This window comes from Colobus angolensis, unplaced genomic scaffold (assembly GCF_000951035.1).
Source record: "Colobus angolensis palliatus isolate OR3802 unplaced genomic scaffold, Cang.pa_1.0 Scaffold69, whole genome shotgun sequence".
NCBI classification, from domain to species: domain Eukaryota; kingdom Metazoa; phylum Chordata; class Mammalia; order Primates; family Cercopithecidae; genus Colobus; species Colobus angolensis.
This window is the reverse complement of record NW_012120598.1, coordinates 1,115,306-1,126,762: the sequence shown is the minus strand read 5'-3', so window position 1 is coordinate 1,126,762 and position 11,457 is coordinate 1,115,306. Positions and strand designations below refer to the sequence as shown.

At 42.1% G+C, this 11,457-nt stretch overlaps 1 long non-coding RNA gene across 1 annotated transcript; it reads left to right on the top strand.

Moving 5' to 3' along the window:
• Positions 1-6,727: 6,727 nt before the first annotated feature.
• On the top strand, positions 6,728-7,499 carry LOC105500797. The gene is made up of 2 exons (XR_001000079.1): positions 6,728-6,788; positions 7,163-7,499. It is a non-coding gene; the product is annotated as an uncharacterized LOC105500797 (long non-coding RNA).
• Positions 7,500-11,457: the final 3,958 nt, after the last annotated feature.

The window sequence follows — 11,457 nt, the reverse complement described above, 5'->3', positions numbered from 1 at the left end:
TCTATGTATTTAAGTTACATGTCATTTTATTATTCTTTACTGTATTAACTAAACTCTCTTTTTATGTTAGTTCAAAAAGATGGATGTGTGGAGTATTTTAAATTTGGCTTTTAAAAACACAGTATATTACAGATTACAAAGTTATTATTTTTTCTGACATCCAGCAAGCACCATTTCTCTGTTCTTAAGCTGTCTGACAGCTTGAGGACAGATACGAGCCTTTGATACAAACTGGGCCAGAGTATTCTTTCCTGAGACTTTTCAAACTAAAGCTAGAAGAGAGGTGCCCCCTGTATTAGTCAGCTACTGCTGCGTAACAAAGAACCATAAAATCAGAGTCACTTAAAACAGTGAGCATGTATTTACTTCACATCTCTTCAGGTCTGCTGAGTGGGCTCCACTGATCTCAGCAGGCCTGCTCATGTGTCTGTAGGCTGGCAGTGGGTGGTTTGATTTAAGGATGTCTCTAGTCCACACTGCATGTTTGCACATCTGTTACCTATGTCTTTGCTATCGTTTGGATACTTGAACCTTCCAAGTATCATGTTCAAATTTGATCCTCAGTGTTGGAGGCAGGGCATGGTGGGAGGTGTTTGGGTCCTGAGGGAGGATCCCTCATAAATGGCTTGGTGCCATTCTTGTGGAGATGAGTGAGTTCTCGTGAGAGCTGGGTTTTGAAAAGAGACTGGCACCTCCTCCTCTTTCTGTCTCTTGCTTCCTCTCTCACCACATGGCTCCCCTTCACTTTCCACGATGAGTGGAAGCAGCCTGAAGCCCTCATCAAAATGAAATAGATACCAGTGCCATGCCTGTACAACCTGCAGAACTGTGACCCAAATAAACTTTTTTTCCTTTATAAACTGCCCAGCCGCAGGCATCATTTTTCTTTCTTTCTTTTTTCTTTCTTTTCTTTTCTTTTCTTTTTTCTTTTTTGTAGCAACGTCAAAACAGATTAAATCAGTCCTTAACCTTTCAGCAGACTAGTTGGGGAATATTCCACAAGAGAGCAAGTGAGAACCTGCAAGGTCACATAGACCTAGGCTGTGAAGGGTCATATTATGACTTCTACTCTTATGCCATTGGCCAAAGTAAGTCAAATGAACAAGCACAAACTCAAGACACAGGCATACATCACCCGCTAGGAGGCCATGCTAAGGGTGTGGATACATGGAAGGGTGAAGAACTGGACCAGTCTTTCAATACCACAGCCCCTTTCTTCTCCAGGCATGGAGCTGCTAGGAGTAAGCCCCACATGCAGACATCTGTCTCTGATAGGAGAAGACAAAGCCAAGATCTAGAGAGATGCAGTGGAAGACAGGATGGGAGAGGGTCCCTATCGTTTTCTAGTTATTAATAACATCTTTGGCTGTGCTTAGATGGCTGCACTTGGGAGGTTTGGTTAATCATCTTTTTTTTGTTTGTTTGTTTACTATGAGGTAGGCTACTCTATGACCCCTCCAAACTCTTCTTTCTTGCATTTATTAGTATAAATTGCATTTCTGCTACTTGCAACCAAAGGGTTATAACCCATCTATACTATTTTTTCTAGATCAGAGGGTTTTTATATCAAAAGTTGCTGTCCCTATCCCAATGCAAAGCTTTTTAAGTTGATTTTTAGGAGGATAAAATCTTTCATATTGGAAATAAACATTATCAGCTATATTTCACAGGTTATTAGTTTATTAAGTTAAACAGAATGACATAGTTTCAAATAAAAGTGTTACCGAATTTGCAGTAAAAATTACACATAATTAGTGTAAATTAGAAAAGGTATATAAAATGGTTGGCACAAGGCAATAACATCCCTACTTTTAACCCATGAATTTTATCCCTAGGAATTTACCTCAATAAAATAATCTAACAGATGCAAATGCTCATATGCATGAAACAATTTATGACAACTGTCATAATAATAAATTAAAGGGACATATCTAAATTAAGAGAATAACAAATTATGTTAGGTTATCAGGATGAAATATTATGTAGTCTTTAACCATGTTAATTATAGTTAATTAAGAAAATTATATAAAATTTCAAAATTCGTTTATGACATAGTATGTGAAAAAACAAAACAAAATGCAAAATTACAAGGACATCCAAACTATGTATATGTGGTCACTCTCACTTTATACATGCAAACACACACAACACACACAAACCCACACAACCATTTTCTTTTTGTGTGCAGTAGACCAAAAAAAAAAAAACATTTCAAATTTACCTGTCATTTTCTCTTGTTCAGCTGGGAGACATGCATCATCTTTGATTAAAATTATTCTTCACTGGGTTATTTATGCAAAGCCAGAATTCTATTCTAGACTTAAGAAGCTCGAGCCAGACATCCTAAACAGCTCTGAATAAAATTATCAAAGGCTGAATTTGTCATGTGCAGAATTGCATCTTTGGAGGATTATGATGCTGCTGCCTGTGGATGAGGATGTGATGGATAACACCCTTCTTGCAGTGAGGATAAGGGGAGTTGGAGAAGGTAACCTGGGGACTGGTGGCTCATGGTAATTGGTGGACTAGGGGAGGCCACATAGAGAGGAAGCCAGTGGAGAGGCATGGCTGATGGACTCAACTCCAAGAGCAGTGATAGTTCATATCCAGTACTGTATTTTTCTTTCTCTCCATTATAATTCCCTCATTATTCTCAAGACTCCGGGAAATTGTCTTAAATGTTTATCTAGATATTTGCTATACTTTTGGAAATTAAGGGAGGAGCCTGCAACTCTCCTTGCATAAAATAAGAGTCTGTCTTGCGTGAAAAAGTGATAAGAAGATATTCAGTAGAGATCTGAGGGGAAGTCTCGGAGCAGAGGTCCAGAATAAGTTAAGTGTGGACTGCATAAGAATTCCATTGGTATGGGAGACTGTATTTCTGTTTGCCAAATATTTTACTTTTCCTCCATCTTTTGCCGTGGAAGGAGTTTACTCTTCAACTCTGCCAGACTCAAGAGAGGCCATGCGATTTGCCGTGGCTGATGAAATGGGAGCAGCAAAAACGTGTGTCATTTCTGGGAACCAGTGCACTGTTCTCTTTGTCTCCCTTCTCTCGCCCTGGGCCTGATAATATTCCAGCTGGACGCTGCTCTATCATCGTGGAACTTAGAGTGAAGTTTGGGGAGAGCATCAAAGCCAGAGCCAACATTCATTCAACATGTTATGTGAGTGTGATGGTTAATTTTATGTGTCAACTTGACTGGATCATGGAGTGGCCAGATATTTGGCTAAGCTTTTCTGGGTGTCTGTGATGGTGTTTCCAGATGAGATTTGCATTTGAGTCAGTGGACTCCATAAGATACATTGTTCTTCCCTGAATGGAAGGGTATTAGCCAATTTGTTGAGAGCCTGAACAGAACAAAAGGTGGAGGAAGGAGAATTCACCTCCTCTGCCTGACTGTTTGAGCTAGGATATCAGTCTCCTTCTGCCCTCAAACTGAGACTTAACACCATCAGCTCCACCGGTTCTCAGGCCTCGGGTCTGAAACCAAACTACACCATCAGCTTTCCTGGTTCTGCAGCTTGCAGATGGCAGAGCATGGGACTTAGCCTTCGTAATCAAGTGAGCTAATTCCTCAGAATACATCCATCTGTGTTAGTCCGTTCTCACACTGCTATGAAGAAATACCCGAGATGAGGTAATTTATAAAGGAAAGAGGTTTAATTGACTCACAGTTCTGCATGGCTGAGGAGGCCACAGGAAACTTACAATCATGGCGGAAGGTAAAGGGGAAGCAGGCACCTTCTTCACAAGGGCGGCAGGATAGAGTGAATGCAAGCTGGGGAAATGCCAGACGCTTATAAAACCATCAGATGTCATGAGAACTCACTATCACAAGAACAGCAGGGGGGAACCGCACCCGTGATCCAATTACCTCCACCTGGTCCTGACCTTGACACGTGGGGATTGTGGTGATTACAGTTCCAGGTGGGATTTGGGTGGGGACACAGAGCAAACCATATCACTATCTCTCCCCCTTATCCCCCCTCTCTCTATTAAATCCTTTATTGGTTCTGTTTCTCTGGAAAATCCTAAATACAGTGGGAAAGAAGTAAACCTTTGTGTTGTAAGCTACTGAGACTTTGGGGTTATTTGTTACTGTAGCATGATCTGGCCTATTCTAATTTATACAATGGGATTTTTTTTTTTTTTTCTACAAACACTAAGGAAGTAGCAGGTGGAAGGCTGGACCTAATGTTGCCATCAGTAGGGGGGTTTCTATGGTCTGAAGACCTATGAGCCTTTTGGGTTACTCTTTGACTTGCACTTGGGCTTTGATGTTGATGCCAAGCAGTATATTTATACTCCTCTAAAATGTGTTTTTCTCTATATAAATGGTATTTTGTTAACTTTCACCAGCTCCAATCTCAACTTTTGCCTCTAATTTTTCCCATAATATTCACTAACTCTAGTGATAGCTGTCTATGCACATTGTACTGAGACTAATTCAGAGAGTGTGTTGGATGAATTTTGATTTGATTTGTATGTAATTGTCAAAAACTGTATTTGAGAAAACAGTTGCACCCTTGGCAAAACCTGGAAGTCTCTATGTTAACAGTTTTCCCAATTTTTATTTTAGGAAGCCATTCTGCATATTATGTTTTTAAACAAAAGGATTTGACTTTAGGCTGACAATTTAGCATTTAACCGCTGTCTCCGTGCCAATTCCACAAGAGCAGGGATCTAGATTAATTAGGAAAAGCTCATTGGTTTCTGATGGAGGGGGCATTCATAGAAGCAACCCACTGACAACAAAGGAACTACTGCGATGGGATGGGCAGCCTGCAGCTTCACTCGGCGGGCAGCCTCCACAGGTACTTTAATTCCTCGCTCTTCTGGCCAGGTGTCTCTTGGTAAAGGCAGGTAGAGGAAGCAAAGCAATTACCTAGATAATTAAGGAAAAACAAACCTGTATGTGGCAATTAAGGAAAAACAAAACTGTCTGTGGCAGGTAACTTGGGGAGCTGCTTCTAATTTTCTAGGCAACTATTTTCATTCTTTACTTCCCTGGTGTCAGCAGGAATCTGAGCTAGATCCCAAGAGCAACTTCAACAATGACAATGGTCTCAGTTGGCAAACCCGGCTTCATAGGAGCTTCCCTCCTCATTGATCTAGAGTTTGAAATAGCTTTGTCGGATCTCAGGGGCGTGCTCCTACTGATCTATGGCAAAATCCCAGTAACGGCTGTGAAAATGCTTATCCATTTGTGAAACTTCAGAAAGCGGGTCTAGCATATCATTCTTCCCTGGTGATTCTGGGGCAAGGTGAGAACTGTACCCTTACAGGCCGGGTAAATAAGATTCTAGTTGTGGTGGAGGCCAAGGAAGAAGACGTACTATGTGTCTATCTCTCTAGGAGGCATTTGCTGAACCTTCCCCTCCTACACCTTCCTAGAAGGCAGCTCTGACGACTTCTACTTTACAGATGAGAAGATGGAGCCTCCACAAGGCACACAGCTGGTGAGTGACAAAACCAGAATTCAAACCCAGGTCCATTTGATTGTGACATTTGTTTCCACTACCCTACTGGCTCTGGGAGAGGGCAGGACACCTATATTTCTGTAAAGTCCCATAGTTGTGTTATGCCCAGACCGTTTATTCCCCGAAGAAGACCACCAGAGTCCAGAGTCAAAGCCAAGCGGCAAGGATCTTTAATGCAAGTTCGAACTTGGTCCCTCCGTTTCACAACATACAAGAGGGCCTCGAACAATGCGTGCGCTCGCTTTTTATAGCCCAATGAAAATAGGACTTGTAAGGTTACAGAGGAACAGGGAAAAAGGGAATTCTTTAGGTTACAGCATTACAATTGGTTAACATATTAAGTTATCCATTTAGCAGTTATCTATTGTTCCCATGCTTTCAGTAAAACTACAAACGGCGGCGCCCTTATCGGGGATTTCCTAGGATTTCCCAAGCTGAGATACATGGAGGAATGTATTTGCACTGGGCCGTGTTTGTACTGGGCCCAGGAAATTGAGAGATACATGGTGTCTGTATTTGCACCGGGCCGTGTTTGCACTGGGCCCAGGAAATTGAGAGATACATGGTGTCAAGCTGAATGTATTTGCTGGGCCCAGGCCTGAGGAATGTGCCTGATTTCTTTCATTTGGTTCTAGTGTCATCCGGGTTGGAAGCTGTACGTTAGGTCAGTGGTTCTCAGAGTTTAGCATGCGTTAGTATTTCCTGTTAGGCTTGTAAAAACACAGATTGCAGGCCCCACACTTAGATTTCGGACTCGGTAGGTAGGTCTGAGTTGGGACCCAGGAATTTGCATTTCTAACAAGTTCTGAAGTGATGCTGATGCAGGGGGCCTGGGCACTACACTGTGGGAACCACCACTGCTGCATTAAGGTGAACTCAGCTGAATCTGACGTGCAAATCTACGTTAATGGAGATGACATCAGATTTCTGCAAAGTCACTTAATAGAGAATGGTTGAGACTAAGTCTTGAATAATATTAGAACTAACACATCTAAAAAGACTATGTCCATCATAGGTGGATGGTCAGAGTAGAAGCATTAAATAATGGGGTAGAAAATGTAGCTGATGCTATTCATCTGGAAGGAAGAAGTGATGTAAGGGTCAGTTTTCACCTTTGCTTTGAATTCCCTGGACAGCAAGCAATCATATGAGCATTAATTTGATTTATTTTTTCAGGTATCATATCTGATTTCAGATACTACGAGGGTCTCAAGTGTGTTTTTCACGACCACCGCTTTGTAGTCCTGTTGATGCCGCTGCTGTTGAAGTCTATGTGAATGGTGCCCCCTGGTGGAATGGAAAAGGTAGTGTATTACAGTCCGTTGTAAATGAATGACCTAGGGTTGTTATCATGCTCTGCTCGTAGAGACCACTCCAGTCACCTTAAACTAGCGAGCCTGAGGACCAGTCCCGGAGAACCATGAGAGCGTGATCTCCGAGAGCCCTGCCCTTGAGAAGGGTTCTCTTCAGCAATACTCCAACTGACCCCAGACCTAAAATTCTTAAAATGTGAAAACGATATAAGATGGTTAGCAAATCCATATGCTATCATGATATATATCTTTCCTCTTAGTTGCATGGGATGAAATGATGCCAAGATTTGACTTACAGAGTAGGGATTGTGACTGAAGCCTTTGGACAGGTATTTAGGCCCTTATTAGTGTCCCCTCTTGTCTAGAGAATGGGACACCAGGAATGTCAGGTGCTTTTCAGCCTCTCCCCTGCTCTCACGCCTAGAAACAAGAGCCCCACAAAGGTCTGTCATTCCTCAGGGCTGACGAAAAGCCCTGCGGCTCAATGGCCAGAAGCATGTCTTTGTGGCTGTCTTTGTGGCCAAGTAAGAAGTCTCTTGGTTTGAACTCTTTGGTCTAGAGACAGATTCTTCTACCAGTGGTGTAAAACCCTAAAGAGGCTCTGCATAAGACCTACCAGTGCCCTGTGTCTCATGACACCCTGCCCCCACCACTGGAAGGCCACACTTATCCTTTGTGTTCCTGCTTCTCTGTGATCTGCAAGTTTCCCAACAACACCTGGATTCGAAGCTCAAGTCCACCACTTAATAGTTATAGACCTAATGTATCAGATGTTATAAGGATTACAGAGAAAGTGGTATAGATAGAGCTGGTAGCGGTGACTGACACATCTTTACATTATGTAATTCTGACGTGCATTATTATTGTAGTTTTCTGTTATTCAGACATACTTGTTAAGAAGGCGCTGGGGACAATTTGTACATGCTGGGTATAAAAGGGCTTGGAAAGTATTTCACGAATGGAGTTAGCATTGAGGAGTCCAATCCATGTACAATGGGTAGAATTAGAGAGGCATTGAGGGTAGTTTATTAGTCTGTTTTCAAACTGCTGATAAAGACATACCTGAGAGTGGGTAATTTATGAAGAAAGAAGAGGTTTAATGGACTCACAGTTCCATGAGGTTGGGGAGGCCTCACAATCATGGCAGAAGGTGAAAGGCACATCTTACATGGCAGCAGGCAAGAAAGAATGAGAGCCAAGTGAAAGGGGAAACCCCTTATGAAAGTATCAGATCTTGTGAGACTTATTCACTACCACGAGAACAGTATGGAGGAAACTGCTTCTATGATTCAATTATCTTCCACCGGGTCCCTCCCACAACACATGGGAATTATGGGAGCTACAATTCAAGATGAGATTTGGGTGGGGACATAGCCAAAACATATCAGGTGGTTACATAAGAAAGCCAGTAGAGAGGTATGAACTCCAGAGGAGATAACTCACCTGGAAAGTAGGCCATCAGGAATATAAAATCCCAGTACGATTAAAAAAAAAAAAAAAAAAAAAGAGGCTGTGGGTATGGGAGGCATATCTCAGAGAGAAGAAACACTACTGTTCATGCCTGTGAAACCCAAGATTTCCCCTTTCTCTTAAGGGTTCTCTCCCTCTGATGAGAGTTGTTTACACTGCTGACTAGAAACTATTAAGGTTTAGAAATCAATTTGTGTGGATTGTGGCCAGCATTTGAAAAACAGAACAGAATATGACACATCAGTGTGCATTGCACATAGTGAGTAAATATTACTTTATGAAACTTTCATCAGTTATGCATGTACGTGTGTATAGGGGTATGATGTAAAGTGTGTTACTCCTTTGAGTCTTGGTACAAGGAGTTGAGAGCTGCATCTCCAGTGAATTCACTGGGGTGGGGAGCAGGATGGGGAGTTTTCTCATGTCTGCTCTTGTGAGGTCCTCTTGACTATTAACTTTCCAGGATGGTTTTACCTATCAGCCTTTTCCGAGGGTCTGAGTCAGTTTGGGCTGCTATAACAAAGTACCGTAGATTGCATGGCTTAGAAATTACGGATATTTATTTCTCACGGTTCCAAGATTAGGATGTCAGCACGGTCGAGTGCTGATGAGGACCCTCTTCCGGGTCACAGCCTGCCGTCTTCTTGTTGTATCCTCAGAAAGAGAGAAGAGCCGGGTGTGGTGGCTCATGCCTGTAATCCCAGCACTTTGGGAGGCCAAGGCGAGTGGATCACTTGAGGTCAGGAGTTCAAGGCCAGGCTGGCCAACCTGGTGAAACCCCGTATCTACTAAAAAATACAAAAAATTAGCTGGGCATGGTGGCGTGTGCCTCTAATCCCAATTACTTGGGAGGCTGAGGCAGGAGAATCATTTGAACCCGGGAGGTGGAAGTTGTGGTGAGCCAAGATGGTGCCACTGCACTCCAGACTGGGCAACAGAGTTGAGACTTGGTCTCAACAAAAGAAAGAAAAAGGAAGGAAGGGAGGGAGGGAGGAAGGAAGGAAGGAAGCAAGCTAGCTCTCTGGGGACTCCTTTATAAAGTCACTAATCCCATCACAAGGGATCCACCCTCATGACCCGATTAGCTTTCAAGGTTCCATTTTCCAGAACCAAGTTACTCAGTGCCTAGACAGGAAGAAAACATCAGCCTACCTGAAAAACTACTACATCCCAAATCATTTATTCTTGGCAACCACCAGGTGTGGGGGGTGGGGGGATCGCCCTGACTCTCTCACTTTAGAGTGAGGTGACATTCAAAATTCGTATTTAATAACCAGTTGTCTTGGGTGCCTAATCAAATCAGTGACTGACCAATCAGTATGGCCAAACCATTGCGTACTGGCTCAATATCAGATTGGGTGGGAGCCCAAACAGACAGGTCTCTGGGCCATGTTTCCAGTAGATTAGTTTTGTTTGATATGCGAGGTAATCTTGAAATAAGGTATGTGTTTGAGTGCCTTTAGGCTAAACAGCCATTCTTCAATTACCAGTCTCCTGTCTTGTTCCCTGTCCTAGAGTTGGCTGGCTTTACTCATTTATGTTACCCTGGGTTGTTGAAAAGCATCTGCTTGTGCTAGACTGCTCTAAACCTTTCCTTGTGGCCTGGTCTCTATCCGGCAGCTGACAGCTCCCATTTGTTTCTTACCACGTCCTCTCAGCTTGTCTCCATGTGCATAGGCCTTCATACAAAAGGAATTATGTGAAGCTCCCCAGTCGTGGGGCCTAAATTTCCATAGAGGTAGGCTTCCTATTCTGAATCTGAATTATACCAATATTTCTGTGGCACATGAAATGATAATTGATTTGGAAATGAGAGACTGCGTATACAAAGACAATGGCCAGACCATATATGAAAATAGAATAGCTCACACCTACCTGCCCAGAAAACCAACTCCTTGTTTCTAACAAACAGCCCAGGAAACCAGCCTGCTTTAAGTCAGACTTGGAGGGGGTGAGATGCTATCTCAGGCAACGGTCTAGGAAGTTAACAATCACTTCTGGAACAATTCGTCTGAAATGGCCAGGACTTGAAGAATGACTGACAGCTTCCCTAATTTTTGTCCCCTCTTCCAACTTAGGACCAACCAGAGAAAGGCAAATATGCAACAGGATACCAGTTTCTAGCTAGGCAGCCCACAGCTTCCCCATGCCAGCTGCCTGCAATCAGGGCACACGGGAAGCCTTCCCCCTTTTCCACTGTAAGGCTTTTCCACTCTGCCTGCCTGTGAGTTCTTGGCCAAAATGCAACTGATGGTGGCCGACTCCCTTGTTATAGCAAGCCCTGACTAAGTAGACTTTTCTGTTTTCCTTTGGTTTGGATTCATTTAATTTCCACAGAAATAAATTCAATTATATTTAGATAATCAAAATAATAGTAAAGGCCGTTAGCAAAATGGCAAAATAGAGAGGAAAAATAAGAATCTTATATTCCGTAAAAGTTTAAGAGGAGTCTGTTTTTCAGGATGCTTTGAATCTCCTCCATGGATCACTTCTCCAATTTTTCCTGTCACCACAGAAATTTACAATATTAATAAAATGACTCATGTTAAAGTGTTGAACTTTGCTACTTTCAAACTGAAAACTTTTTGAAGCTTAAGGCAGTTATTTCTGCAAAAGATGGCTTCAGGCTTATTAATTTAAAAGAATGCAGGGAGTATTTGAAATATTGTCATCTGGGTGACATTTTTCTACGTTTATAAATACTCTACTGTCTCACCATAATTAAAATAAAATGAAAAGAGTTTGAAATATACTTAGAGCTTAAAACATGAAAATAATTCTGTTTAACATGAATAATTATCCCACCAGTTTTATAATCTAATAAAAATCAAAGTAAAAGAAAAATGCTGGATATTTAATTATGAGAAATCCTATGAATTCTGGGAACTTAGAAACGTTACCCACATAATTTGTATTCCAGAATCTTCATTCTAGAAATTCTTTCCTCAAAGATGTTGCAAAGAAGTGGAGCCGATGAGTGTCTTTTTCAATATGACCCAGAACATATAAAGCTCTCCGTGAAGCTTGCCTGGTTTTGAATCCAAATTTAACAATAATTTACTTCACATTTGAACTGGGATGCAGACTAGAAATCCATAGTCTTTGTCTGTGTTTTTCTTATTTATTCCTCTAAAATTAGAGTAGGCCGGGCGCAGTGGCTCACGCCTGTAATCCCAGCACTTTGGGAAGC